This window comes from Mytilus edulis, chromosome 7 (genome assembly GCF_963676685.1).
Source record: "Mytilus edulis chromosome 7, xbMytEdul2.2, whole genome shotgun sequence".
In the NCBI taxonomy this organism is placed as follows: domain Eukaryota; kingdom Metazoa; phylum Mollusca; class Bivalvia; order Mytilida; family Mytilidae; genus Mytilus; species Mytilus edulis.
Window position 1 is genome coordinate 89,329,481 of NC_092350.1, and position 15,670 is coordinate 89,345,150.

Genomic DNA, 15,670 nt, shown 5'->3' on the forward strand with positions numbered 1-15,670 from the left:
TGGACTTCAACTTCATCAAAAACTACCTTGACCAAAAACTTTAACCTGAACGAACGAACAAACAGAAGGACGGACGCACAGACCAGAAAACATAATGCCCCTCTACTATTGTAGGTGGGGTATAAAAAGAAAATTCTCTGATTTTAGTCTTTTTCCTTCGAATAGAATTTATTGGATATAAATCCTGTGTTCCCAGAAGTCTAAATGGATGATTTCATGATCTATATTGTACAGGAGTAGTAGATGAATTTTATGATCAGGTGTCACCTGTCATGTTCAGTACAGGAGTGGTAAATGAATGTTATATGATGTGGTGTCAAATGTCATGTTCAGTACAGGAGTGGTAGATGACTGTTGTATGATCAGGTGTCACATGTCATGTTCAGTACAGGAGTAGTATATGCATGTTTTATGATCAGGTGCCACATGTAAGGTTCAGTATAGAAATGACAAATGAATGTTGTATGATCAGGTGTCACATGTCATGTTCAGTACAGGAGTAGTAGATGAATGTTGTATTATCAGGTGTCACATGTCATGTTCAGTACAGGAGTAGTAAATGAATGTTTTATAATCAGGTGTCACATGTCATGTTCAGTACAGTAGTGGTAAATGAATGTTTTATAATCAGGTGTCACATGTCATGTTCAATACAGGAGTGGTTAACGAATACTGTATGATCAGGTGTCACATGTCATGTTCAATACAGGAGTGGTAAATGAATGTTGTATGATCAGGTGTCACATGTCATGTTCTGTACAGGAATGGTGAATGCATATTGCTTGATCAGGTGTCACATGTCATGTTCAGTACAGGAGTAATAGATGAATGTTGTATGATCAGGTGTCATATGTCATGTTCAGTACAGGAGTAGAAGATGAATGTTGTATGATCAGGTGTCACATGTCATGTTCAGTACAGGAGTAATAGATGAATGTTGTATGATCAGGTGTCACATGTCATGTTCAGTACAGGAGTAGTAGATGAATGTTGTATGATCAGGTGTGACATGTCATGTTTAGTACAGGAGTAGTAGATGAATGTTGTATGATCAGGTGTCACATGTCATGTTCAGTACAGGAGTAATAGATGAATGTTGTATGATCAGGTGTCACATGTCATGTTCAGTACAGGAGTGGTAAATGAATGTTGTATGATCAGGTGTCACATGTCATGTTCTGTACAGGAATGGTGAATGCATATTGCTTGATCAGGTGTCACATGTCATGTTCAGTACAGGAGTAATAGATGAATGTTGTATGATCAGGTGTCACATGTCATGTTCAATACAGGAGTAATAGATGAATGTTGTATGATCAGGTGTCACATGTCATGTTCAATACAGGAGTGGTAAATGAATGTTGTATGATCAGGTGTCACATGTCATGTTCTGTACAGGAATGGTGAATGCATATTGCTTGATCAGGTGTCACATGTCATGTTCAGTACAGGAGTAATAGATGAATGTTGTATGATCAGGTGTCACATGTCATGTTCAGTACAGGAGTAATAGATGAATGTTGTATGATCAGGTGTCACATGTCATGTTCAATACAGGAGTGGTAAATGAATGTTGTATGATCAGGTGTCACATGTCATGTTCTGTACAGGAATGGTGAATGCATATTGCTTGATCAGGTGTCACATGTCATGTTCAGTACAGGAGTAGTAGATGAATGTTGTATGATCAGGTGTCACATGTCATGTTCAGTACAGGAGTAATAGATGAATGTTGTATGATCAGGTGTCACATGTCATGTTCAGTACAGGAGTAGTAGATGAATGTTGTATGATCAGGTGGCACATGTCATGTTCAGTACAGGAGTAGTAGTTGAATGTTGTATGATCAGGTGTCACATGTCATGTTCAGTACAGTAGTAGATGAATGTTGTATGATCAGGTGGCACATGTCATGTTCAGTACAGGAGTAGTAGATGAATGTTGTATGATCAGGTGTCACATGTCATGTTCAGTACAGGAGTAATAGATGAATGTTGTATGATCAGGTGTCACATGTCATGTTCAGTACAGGAGTAGTAGATGAATGTTGTATGATCAGGTGTCACATGTCATGTTCAGTACAGGAGTAGTAGATGAATGTTGTATGATCAGGTGTCACATGTCATGTTCAGTACAGGAGTAGTAGATGAATGTTGTATGATCAGGTGTTACATGTCATGTTTAGTACAGGAATGGTAAATGAATGTTGTATGATCAGGTGTCACATGTCATGTTCAGTACAGGAGTGGTTAATGAATGTTGTATGATCAGGTGTCACATGTCATGTTCAGTTCAGGAGTGGTAAATGAATGTTGTATGATCAGGTGTCACATGTCATGTTCAGTACAGGAGTAGTAGATGAATGTTGTATGATCAGGTGTCACATGTCATGTTCAGTACAGGAGTGGTAAATTAATGTTTTATGATCAGGTGTCACATGTCATGTTCAGTACAGGAGTGGTAAATTAATGTTGTATGATCAGGTGTCACATGTCATGTTCAGTACTGGAGTGGTAATTTAATGTTTTATGATCAGGTGTCACATGTCATGTTTAGTACTGGAGTGGTAAATGCATATTGCTTCAATGCTCAGGTTAATTTACTGCGCAGTTCCGATAGTTTTTCAGTAAGACGCTACCAAAATCTATAAATCTATAGCTAGCGAAGTTATGTGGTTTATTTACTGCGTAGTTCCGATAGTTTTTCAGTAAGACGCTACCAAAATCTATAAATCTATAGCTTGCTCAGGTTTATTTACTGCGTAGTTCCAATAGTTTTTCAGTAAGACGCTACCAAAATCTATAAATCTATAGCTAGCGAAGTTATGTGGTTTATTTACTGCGTAGTTCCGATAGTTTTTCAGTAAGACGCTACCAAAATCTATAAATCTATAGCTTGCTCAGGTTTATTTACTGCGTAGTTCCAATAGTTTTTCAGTAAGACGCTACCAAAATCCATAAATCTATAGCTAGCGAAGTTATGTGGTTTATTTACTGCGTAGTTCCGATAGTTTTTCAGTAAGACGCTACCAAAATCTATAAATCTATAGCTTGCTCAGGTTTATTTACTGCGTAGTTCCAATAGTTTTTCAGTAAGACGCTACCAAAATCTATAAATCTATAGCTAGCGAAGTTATGTGGTTTATTTACTGCGTAGTTCCGATAGTTTTTCAGTAAGACGCTACCAAAATCTATAAATCTATAGCTTGCTCAGGTTTATTTACTGCGTAGTTCCAATAGTTTTTCAGTAAGACGCTACCAAAATCCATAAATCTATAGCTAGCGAAGTTATGTGGTTTATTTACTGCGTAGTTCCGATAGTTTTTCAGTAAGACGCTACCAAAATCTATAAATCTATAGCTTGCTCAGGTTTATTTACTGCGTAGTTCCAATAGTTTTTCAGTAAGACGCTACCAAAATCTATAAATCTATAGCTAGCGAAGTTATGTGGTTTATTTACTGCGTAGTTCCGATAGTTTTTCAGTAAGACGCTACCAAAATCTATAAATCTATAGCTTGCTCAGGTTTATTTACTGCGTAGTTCCAATAGTTTTTCAGTAAGACGCTACCAAAATCCATAAATCTATAGCTAGCGAAGTTATGTGGTTTATTTACTGCGTAGTTCCGATAGTTTTTCAGTAAGACGCTACCAAAATCTATAAATCTATAGCTTGCTCGGGTTTATTTACTGTGTAGTTCCAATAGTTTTTCAGTAAGACGCTACCAAAATCCATAAATCTATAGCTAGCGAAGTTATGTGGTTTATTTACTGCGTAGTTCCGATAGTTTTTCAGTAAGACGCTACCAAAATCTATAAATCTATAGCTTGCTCAGGTTTATTTACTGCGTAGTTCCAATAGTTTTTCAGTAAGACGCTACCAAAATCCATAAATCTATAGCTAGCGAAGTTATGTGGTTTATTTACTGCGTAGTTCCGATAGTTTTTCAGTAAGACGCTACCAAAATCTATAAATCTATAGCTTGCTCAGGTTTATTTACTGTGCAGTTCCAATAGTTTTTCAGTAAGACGCTACCAAAATCTATAAATCTATAGCTAGCGAAGTTATGTGGTTTATTTACTGCATAGTTCCAATAGTTTTTCAGTAAGACGCTACCAAAATCTATAAATCTATAGCTTGCTCAGGTTTATTTACTGTGCAGTTCCAATAGTTTTTCAGTAAGACGCTACCAAAATCTATAAATCTATAGCTAGCGAAGTTATGTGGTTTATTTACTGCATAGTTCCAATAGTTTTTCAGTAAGACGCTACCAAAATCCATAAATCTATAGCTAGCGAAGTCTCGTGGAATCCAAGATTTTATTAATTTTATACTGAAAAGTCTATCAGATTCATTTCCAGCTAGATATACTGTTCCCAGGAAGAAAACAGGGAAAGTGCATGTGAAGTATAATGAAATAAATTACAATTTTCCAGCTTTAATCTAATCATGAAGTTATGGGACAGCAACCCAATGAAAAGTGTTTTTACATATTTCATGTTTGTTCTTGTTGTTTTGTGTAATGTTGTAGAGGCTGTTGTTTGTCTTTTTTGTCTTTTTGTTTCTGCCAAGTTATTCTCCTTCTACTTATGTAATGTGACTGTCTCCTTGGTATTCTATCCACAATTTGATAGGTGTGGTATACATCAATGATTTGTTAATACATTTCTAATATTTTGTGTAAAAACAGGAGTTACTTTACTATTGTTGTGTAACATATTTCTTACTACAGAATTAATAATAAATGACTAATATTCTAAAAACAACTGTTTGAAGGGTTTTACATTACTATTTTTTTGGGGCCCTTTATAGCTTGTTGTTCGGTGTGAGCCAAGGCTCTGTGTTGAAGACCGTACCTTGACCTATAATGGTTTACTTTTATAAATTGTGACCTGGATGGAGAGTTGTCTCATTGGCACTCATACCCCATCTTCCTAAATCTATTGATTTATCTGGTTCATCTTGTGTGTACTGTAAGTAAATACCTTTATATGTTTTAAATATTTCTACTTCACTTACACCAAAACTTGTATTTTCCAAATTAGCTCCATTCCTTAATGATAGTTCCACATCTTTAATGTTTCCCACCAGAGCAGCTGTCCAAAGTTTCTGTAAGTAAAACAAAGCTTAAGCATTTCTCTCCTGCACACAATAATGTATTACAAATGTAATAATTTAAATTAAGTAAGTAAGTTAGTATATTGGTAATTATAGTGACATGTGTTATTCAATGAACAAATTATCATTAACAAATTAACAAACTACTTTTTATAGTTTGATTTATTCTACTTATTATGTCCACTTTTACAGTTTACTTCTCAAATGCAGTGACAACAACTGATCAAGACAGTGAAATTGCTGTTTGTAATTTCAGAGTTTTTGGAGAAAACACAAAAACTTTTGACGCTGTATAATGTATCAGGTTTGCTCCTTGAAATTTTGTCCATTACAATTCTTATAACTCTTGTCATTTTGATTTTCGTTTATTTTCCCTCTATGAATCTCCCTGACCATCATCCCTTACGGCCTCTATTATGACAAGACCTATCTATTGTATTTATTGTGAACTTGTTCTCGTCCTGAATATGCATAAAATATTTGCCACTGGACGTTAAGCAACCAACAATCAATCAACCCTCTATGAATACAATGAACTACACACATGTAGCTTTCTGTACAGTTTAAAGACAAAAATAGGTCACATGACTATCGAACTTTAAAAAGAAAATCTTACCTCATCCCAATCTTCCATCATCCTGCAAAAAAAGAAAAAAACACATTTTTAAATATATATTAGTTTATAATTCTAATATTTTAACCATTGATTTAGGTCATAATTTTTCTCCACTATGTAAAGGTTAATGTATCCATCATCTGCGAAGAAGTAAAGGGTTGACAAGGCATACAGACATAAGTTTACTAAAGACAGTTGATTTTATTATCTCCCCTTTAACATGTAAACTTTAGTTTACCATAAACAATACCTATCCAGTTGTTACAAGGACAAGGTACATGGACATATAGACAGTATATTGAAGTAAGTTGATTTGATTATCTCCCCTTTAACATGTTAGACTACCAGAAATAATATCTGTCCAGCTTTTTCACTGACAAGATACATGGACATATAGACAGTATATTGTAGTAAGTTGATTTGATTATCTCCCCTTTAAAATGTTAGACCACCAGACTCAATATCTGTCCAGCTGTTTTACTGACAAGGTACATGGACATATAGACAGTATATTGAAGTAAGTTGATTTGATTATCTCCCCTTTAACATGTTAGACCACCAGACACAATATCTGTCCAACTGTTACACAGACAAGGCACACATACATATTTACAGTTATATTGAAGTAAGTTAATTTGTTTATCTCCCCTTTAACATGTTTAGACCACTAGAAACAATATCTGTCCAGCTGTTACACTGACAAGGTACATGGTCAAAAGGACAGTATATAGAAGTAAATTAATTTTAGATGTAACGCGTCTTCTGATTGGCTGACGTTATTTTGTTGTGAGCCCATATACATAATTTAGTCATGTGACCGTGACGTCATTAACGTTTTTCTATGGTTTTCTACGGCTTAAAATGGAATTTAGAATTAAATTATATCATTAAATCAATTTGGTTACCTCCACTTTAACATGTTAGACCAGAAACAATATATGTCCAGCTGTTACACTGACAAGGCACATATAGACATATGGACAGTATATTGAAGAAAGTTAATTTGATTGTCTCCCCTTTAGCATGTTTGATCACCGGAAATAATGTCTGTTTAGCTGTTGCAATGACAATGTTTTTATTTATTGGCTCATGCCATCAAAGCTAATAAGATAAGCATATAATACTTATAAAAAGACTCGATGTAGTGAATGTCCAAAAAGAGACACTTAATACATCAGAAATATATATACCTAGTATGATTAAATACCCAAAATCCTAAACAGAAGTCTGTTCGTTCTAGTTCTGAAACTGTCAACAACTACAAATCATCCTTCATAAAACTCCAATTGCAACTTCAGCTTATTTCAAAGGGTATCATCATGGCGTTAACACCAGCTGCCACAGGTCAATAACAATCTGCAAATAAACATCAAATTTAAATCATGTAAAAATAATAGATATCGTCATATGATGCTGGGTAAGCCAATCAAATTAAATCAGTTTTTGTATTACGTTTTCGTATCTTACTCCTTGCAGTGTGTTAAAGATATATATCTCTTAAGTAGATAACAGGCCACAACTATAAGAGAATAATTTTATTTGATATTTCTTCCGTTCCTATGTTGAGCGATTGGTTGAAAAAATGATAATGCTACATTGCACTTATTATTTGGCAAATTAAATTCTTATCTATAAATGATAATCAGCAAAGTTGTTGTATGGGAATTGTAATTAGGTACTTGACACTTTCCTCCATTGAAATTTTTTTTTTGCATACTTGTTTCGCATAGGATTTTTTTAATAAAATGCTGAACATATGCTTTAAAGTATTAAGGCATTGCGAAAAACAACTATTTTATCAAATAAATTTAAGTCAGATATTCCTATGATATTCCTTTTCATATTGGATACAAATTTTATTAAGTCAACTGCAGATACTTTGTAGTCAAAGTGTTTCAACTGAGGTACTACAGAGGCGTCAAAAGGCGTCATTATGGAGGAAAGGGTTAATGGAACTAGAATACATGCGATCCCCTTTATCTGGTAAATGACATCACAAAGGCACAAAACGAACTTTAATAGAACTAGAATACAGGCGATCCCCTTTATCTGGTAAATGACATCACAAAGGCACAAAACGAACTTTCATAGAACTAGAATACAGGCGATCCCCTTTATCTGGTAAATGACATCACAAAGGCACAAAACAAACTTTAATAGAACTAGAATACAGGCGATCCCCTATATCTGGTAAATAACATCACAAAGGCACAAAACGAACTTTAATAGAACTAGAATACAGGCGATCCCCTTTATCTGGTAAATGACGTCACAAAGGCACAAAACGAACTTTAATAGAACTAGAATACAGGCGATCCCCTTTATCTGGTAAATGACATCACAAAGGCACAAACGAACTTTAATAGAACTAGAATACAGGCGATCCCCTTTATCTGGTAAATGACATCACAAAGGCACAAAACGAACTTTTCTGGTTAAGGAGACTCGCGGGTATAAGATTTTCAGAAAAAAATTGAACATTAATTTTTCATTACAAATTTTATTTATTACCTTAAGTAGTTGTTACTTTATCATATGGTACAAAAATCATTCCAAAACATCAATTCGTGTTGGCCCCAGCGGACTTTTAAAATGTAGATATCATTGAAAAAGCTAATTATCTCCCTTTGTTGCAAAAATGCCATTTTTTGGCATTAAATTTGAAATATCTTATTTAACTCATCGGTGACCTAGATTTTTTATTGTTGTTATCGAATAAGCTGTTTATAAACTAAATAATTGTAAAATTTTAGTGATTTCTTAATTTAGTTTTTTATTTCGATATTACCGCTAACTCTCCTATTAGTTCAACAGAAAAAAAGGACATGAACAAAAAAGTATGCTTCTTTTGAAGGCAGATTGCGAGCGTAAATGAACGGTGACCCCATTTTTTTATTTCATTTTTCTATTAAGTATAAGATAAAGTTCATTTATAGAAAAATATAGACAAATCCTATATTAAATAAAAAAATTCATTTAGACCTGCGAGCCCCCTTAAAGTGGTCTATTGCATTTACTTTTTAAATTTAACTTTAACTTATGAATTTTACAATTCTTATTAGATTTCATTTTACTTGAAATACTTTTCTTTTTGATTTCTTTTGCAAACTAACACTAATAGTTACATTTAATTTTTGAACCTAACATTTGAATTTCTATTCGTTTTTCAGTTCATTTGACTATGTTTTACGTGTCGATTGTTGTACATTTGTAAACAAATCGTTGCTTTTTATTTGATGTACATCTTTGTTCAGGCATGGGCCTTGGTGGCCAAGTGGTCTAAGTAGTTCTACTACTGACAATCACAAGCCAGTAAAACACTGAGGTTGTGAGTTCAAACCACGCTCGTGCAGGTGCACTTGACTCCAATCCTAATTGACTAGGATTGTCAGTTTTTCTATCGAAGGTTGGTGGTTTTCTCCGGGCACTCTGACAGGCTTCCTCCACCTATAAAAAACAGCTGTGCCATGAGCGCATCATATGCCTGTCATGTTTTCTAGGAATAAAGTTAAATAACTTCTCAATGTCATATCAGAAATTCATGAAAAATTAAAGGGAGGTTATCTTAATAGATATAAACCTGAGGGATACGATTGCCATTGTTTCATTGACACATGTATACATGTAGCTGGATAATATTATATTCAAAACTAATTCAACTGCACATGTAAAATGTAATTTATGTAATTTTAATAGTTACAAAATAGCCAATCCCAGATAAAAGTGTATGAACAATGTACTTAGGCCTATTGTGTTTTATTTTTGTACTATCAATTTAAAGTTAACTTTCCACAGCAGTCACTGAGACTCGGAGTGAGAAAAGGTATTTCATTTCGTGTCTTATCACCTATATTTTTCCTATGTTAATTCTTGGAGGAGCCCCATTCCTAACCCTTTAAATATATAATTTCCTTTGGGTCAGTGATCATGACTCCTTCCGTACACATTCCTCGGTTTAAATTGCTATCATTTTTAATAGAATACCACGTTTATCGACAGAACGAGCTAATATTCGACATGTTCTTTTTGATTCAGAATTCACGGAAGTTACTTCGAGACAACTCGACACGATAATATGGAAGACTCCATTTCGCCTAAAGGGGTGTACTAGTAACAACTTTAAGATGTGGACTACATTTATTTTAATTTAAATGATGCATATGATTTAAAATTATGCAACAACAATAACCTTCAATAGCAGACATACATAGAAAAGATCCATGCAATGAATTATAAGTTAACTAATTGAGTGGGGAATCCAGAGCAACCATTCAATTTAATACCCCTTGAAGTCAAGAAAACTATACGCATGCGCATAATTATTAAAACAAACCCTGGAGCAAGAACGTATATTAAATGTTAATTAAACGACCTAGATGATTATCTATTTCTTTATGGAAGTACAATCTCAAATATCAGTTTCATAACTGTAACATATAAGAAAAACTCCACTTCAGTTCTTATATGACAGAAATAGATTTATCAGAATTCAGACAACTCTCGCATTTTTATCAAAATGGGGAATTCCCTCTGACGTGTGTCTAAATTTATAAAAACACTAAATATAAATACTGCTTAATTCTGATTTTCCGTGTTGTTAAAAACATGCATATAAGTCAAGGGAATTATCAAACATGCAGATTATGAAAAGAACATTACAGGAAAATTGTTTAAGATCAATCCCTTTGTCTGATTGTACCTTTAAAAGCAAGACAATCATAAGAATCTGTGATGTTCCCTAATGTTTAGAAACTAGAGGCTCTCAAGAGCCTGTGTCGCTCACCTTGGTCTATGTGCATATTAGACAATGGACACAGATAAATTCATGACAAAATTGTGTTTTGGTGATCATGATGTGTTTGTAGATCTTACTTTACTGGACATTCATGAACTTGGACCAGTAATTACAGTGGAAAATATTAATTCATCTAAAATTCAAATTAAAATTGGGTGCAAACATGTAGGGTGGTAACAAAGTTGGGGGGGGGGACATGCGAGGTGCGAAAGTGTATATGGCGCGAATGGACCTGATACCGGTAATGTTAGGGCAAACACACATATTCTTTTAAATGGCCTGAATGTTGTATAAAGCAAACTAAAATAATCAAAAAGAAGGCTCCTAAACATTTTAAGAAGGAAGCAGGTTTTCTGTCTCAGAAGAGGATCAAATTAATCAGAAGACATAAACCATACAAAATATAAGTGTAATTAAAGTAACCTGTATTGGGTGAACTTGGTTTTAAATAAAACTCCTTAAGCAAACATTTCTCTAGTAAAGGGTCTCTATAAATTTGTAAGATTTGGAAAAAACGCGACATGGCGCTGATCAGCTGAACGAGCACCTGCTAGAATAGAGTGGTAAACTTGTTCAATTTCGGAAATTTTTTCTTACTTACTCGGACTGTAGATTTTAGGGTACCATGTAACAAATAAATTATAAGATATGTCGCACTTCTAAGGACAAAACTTGTTAAAACGATATTGTTTTGGCTTTATTTACACTTGGCTGCCATCTTGAAATATTTAGATATCACCAAGGCGACTACGTCACTAGAGTCGGATTATCGCCCCTGATTTTCTAACTTTATAAGCGATTGTATAAATAGTGCGCCAGAGGGTTGCATCCTGTTCTGCAAATTATGCTTTGTAACCATAATGAAATTGTTTCACCAAAAGCTAAAAGATTCCAAAATATTGTTTTTAAAGCTGATTTTTAAATTTTCCAATATCATCTGTCATTTGAAAAGATTTAATATTCAATGGCCTTACCTTTAAATAAGGATGTACTTAGGTGAAGTTTTGGAATTTGTGTCAGATGTTTGGATTGTTTTTCCATATGATAAAAGGTGAAATATGTTACCCAATAACACCAATTTATCCTTTATTTATACCTAAATAGCTGAAGGGCTATTTGCCAAAGTTTAAGCAGATTTTTTAGTTTCTTTCTTTAAAATGGAGACCCAAATAATACCAATAAAAATATATTAAGTTGAAATATAAAAATAAAAGTCAGAGTTAGCCTTTTCCCGCCATATTTTATAAATCAAATATCTCGAAAAGGAGCTGCATGACCTATCAATATTTTTAGCTAATTTTTATCCTTTACTAATACGCTTCCAGCTTTTAGTACAATTTTAAATATCCTTATTTATTCAAATTCACCTAAGTACACCCTTAAGAAAAATATGGTTATCAGTTATTGAACAATATTAGGGTGCATATTTATAATAGCAGAGCAAATTGTCATTATACTGTCAGAATGTGGCACCATATTCATTGACATCTTTCCAGACAAAATACGGAAATTTTTCAGTCGCCCCATTTCTCTTTCTACATGAATTCGTACATGAGCTATATTTCGGCTTCTTTCCACTTCAAAGGCACTAAGCTGGTCTTTCCCCTTAACAAACGATGGTATGATTAATTCCGCCCCCCTTGATGCCAATTCATCTCAAATAAGAAAACCACGGTCTGCTAGTACGACATCTCCATGGTTTATAAAGTCAAGATATTCTGATTTAAGTGAAATTATCTTATCTGAAGTCCACCCCCAAATGCACGTGAAACAAAAGAAATATTACCACACGGAACAATACTTACTAAAAATTTAATTGTATTGTGGTGTTTATAATTACTGTAAGTACATGATCTAGCAGTAAAATTTGATGGAGTCTCTATATAAACTTCTGTGCAATCTATAACTGAAACACAACTTGGAAAGGCCTCCTTGAAGCAGTCTGGTCGAGAGCGTAAAATGTCATCTTTATTTGGCCAATGAATCAACCACTTCAATTTGTGTGCTAATTGAGGGATGACACTGTCAATTAAATTGGTAACCAAACTAAGGGAAACTCCAAAACGAAACGAAATATCAGTATGGGGGGAATTTAAACGTAATTTCATTAAAACCAAAAGAAGGATATCTGCAGGACTCAAAATATTAGAAGAAGGTATAATACACGTTACAAAGTTCACCAACCACATAAAACATGAATAAGACGGCAATCCAGTGTAAAATTTTGTTGTCTCTTCAGTCTTCTCCAAAGATAGACTTGTAGCCCTTATATAAGGGGGTTTATTTTTTATAACATTATTTTCAAACTGAAGCTGTTGCAGTCTATCTATCAGTATTTTGATTTCGCTTATAGCATTTTCAAATAATATTCTGTAATTTTCAAATTCTCCTGTACCTGAAATGTAAAGAAATATAAATGAACAAAAAATACATTACCTTTCTTTTACAGAGATATTTGAAACTTGTCTTAAATTACATAAGGGTCAAATGACTTTTACTCAAAATTGAAATGACTGATATCATGTTGATAGTCCTAAATATTTAGACAATATACAAAAAATGACGGTAACTGGTCTTCGACCAGTAGTGTCTTGAAATATGAAATTTATTTGTATGAGGCTAAGAAACGGGAAAATGCGAGGTTCTACCGAGCATTTTCCCGTTTCGTGCCGAATAACAATCATTCTTAGTTATAAATAAATAGCACGAAATATATCAAATCATTTTTAATTACAAAATAAATAATGAAAAGAAGAAGTCATTTTTTTTTCTTAAAACATATTAGACATGACATGGGATAACAGTATCCTGAAATTTTAAGGTTGTGCATCTATATAAAAAAAAAAATAGTTAAACCTATTTAAACCGGAATCAAATAAGTTGATTTAAATCTCTTATAAAAGGCGTATTTGTTAGTGCAAAACCAGTTTTAGTTTGTTAACTTTTCATTAGTTAATGAGAACCAGTTTGAAAGTTCGAACCTAAACTGGTTTGCCGTTTGTTATTCTCAAACCCAAACTGGTTCCAGAAACTATTCAAACCATTTCCAAGGATGGTTTGTGGTTTCGGTTTAGGTTTAAAATGGCAGAAATGTTGATGCAGTGTAGTAGTCGCGAAAATATTTATGCAGATTCTATGGTCACATTGATTTTTTTAGTGGATTTTCTAGTGGATTTTTTCCTGCGACACATGCCTGTGTATATATTTACAAAATTAGTGAGTGTCAGTTCATTACTTATATTTGTACAGTTTACTGTAATAAAATGAAACATATGTTAGACAATTCTTTAATCCATAATACATGTAAACCATTTGTAATGTATTATGCAAATTTGAAACTCACTATTAGTAAAAATATAAATTCCCTGCTGTTCAAAACAATTTCAGTTATAAATCTAAAAATGTGCATGCTGCATGCTTGTGTACTATTTTTAATTGTGAAATAATTTGATTAAAAAGTATTTTCAAAACCAGTATTTCATAGTGTAGTATTTAAACCTTTTTGTGTTTGGTGGTTTTTTTTAACTTCACATAGTTTTATATGCTATTAGATAATTAATTTTAATTCGGAACACTACATGTAATTTTTTTTTGTTTGGTCATTAATTTGTTGCTGTTATTGCTATTTTTCTCAGACTGGTAGTTGTCTTCTTGTTTTAATTGTAAATTGTTATTTGTTGTAAATTGGTAAATACTGAGATGACGATTAATGTTTATGAGATAACAATCCGATAAAAAAAATTGTAAACATTACTAGAACTCATAACTGTGAAATAAATTGAAATAGCCTACGAGAACAAGAGCTTATGAAACTGTAAGAATTGTTAAAATTTGTGATTAAGTCGTCATTTCTAGGTCAGTGATTTTTGTAATATCTGTTGTTGCACAACTCATTGTGAAATTTAAAAAAATGGCTCCATTCTCGAATTGGTATGAACACTGAAACATTTGACAGGTACCATGTTGAACTTAATTGTGATTAGGTATGGTGAACCACCATTGATAATTCATTGATATTGGTATAACCATGGAAGTATAATATTGACAGGAACTACTACGACCCGACTTCAAACGGTTCATCTGCGATGCCGCGCCCAATTTAATGACATGTTAATTAACTTGAAACATGGCACTATATTAATACACCAGCGTGTGTAAAAGCAAAGAGTGCAAAATAAAATTTTATCACATACAATGTGTTGGATTGCAAATTGGCAGCTTTTGTTGATTTTTTTTCTCCATAAATACAGCTTAGATTGACAACTAATACAAATAAATTTTGGAAAATCACTTGGATCATTTTGAATATCAATGTTTAGTGAGAGTTTAATGTCTCTAGCATATATTTTGATTTTTCGTATGGTAGGTGGTGAGCACGGTAGAACTTTCTCTTTTCTGTAGTTCCACATAAACGACAGTTATTGTCTGGGTCCATTATTTACCATATATGTTGACAAAAAAAGACTATATTGGATTTGTTTTAAAGGGTTGAAGGGTAGAAAAAGCACATCATAAGTTGTGATTGAAAGTTGTTTGTCTTACGTCCAGTGGCATGTATTTCATTCATATTCGGGACTGTATACTGGTAAAAATGCCACACATGTGAACATGCGTGACACATGCGTTTCACATGTGTGTCGCACGCATGTGAAAGAGACGTTTCATGCCACGCATGTGACACATGTGTGAAAAACGAATGTGATACGCATGATATACACATGTGATCATGCGTTTTACATGTGAATCACATGTGTAAGGAAAAACACCTGTGATACATGCGTGATTTCTGCATACAAAAGGCATGGTGCCTGTATTAAAAATTTTGCAAAATATGTGATACGCATGATATACACATGTGATCATGCGTTTCACATGTGAATCACATGTGTAAGGAAATACACCTGTGATACATGCGTCATTTCTGCATGTAAAAGGCATGGTGCCTGTATTAAATATTTTTCAAAATGTATTCGTATTTGTCCAATTACCAGGATCATTGACATGTATCGAAGTTCTAATGTGAATTAAATGGGTTATACATGGGTTTTCCATATATGTACACAGGCAAATTTTGTTCAGGTAAATTTCATGTGAGATTCACCTGAAACAAGCTTATACATGAAACTCGCGTTCAATTAATGTG

At 33.5% G+C, this 15,670-nt stretch overlaps 1 long non-coding RNA gene across 1 annotated transcript; it reads right to left on the reverse strand.

Annotated features, from left to right (window-relative positions):
- Window positions 1-4,661: 4,661 nt before the first annotated feature.
- On the reverse strand, window positions 4,662-11,286 carry LOC139482727 (uncharacterized). The gene is made up of 3 exons (XR_011654937.1): window positions 11,129-11,286; window positions 6,923-7,088; window positions 4,662-5,107 (listed from the first exon to the last, which is right to left on the reverse strand). It is a non-coding gene; the product is annotated as an uncharacterized lncRNA (long non-coding RNA).
- Window positions 11,287-15,670: the final 4,384 nt, after the last annotated feature.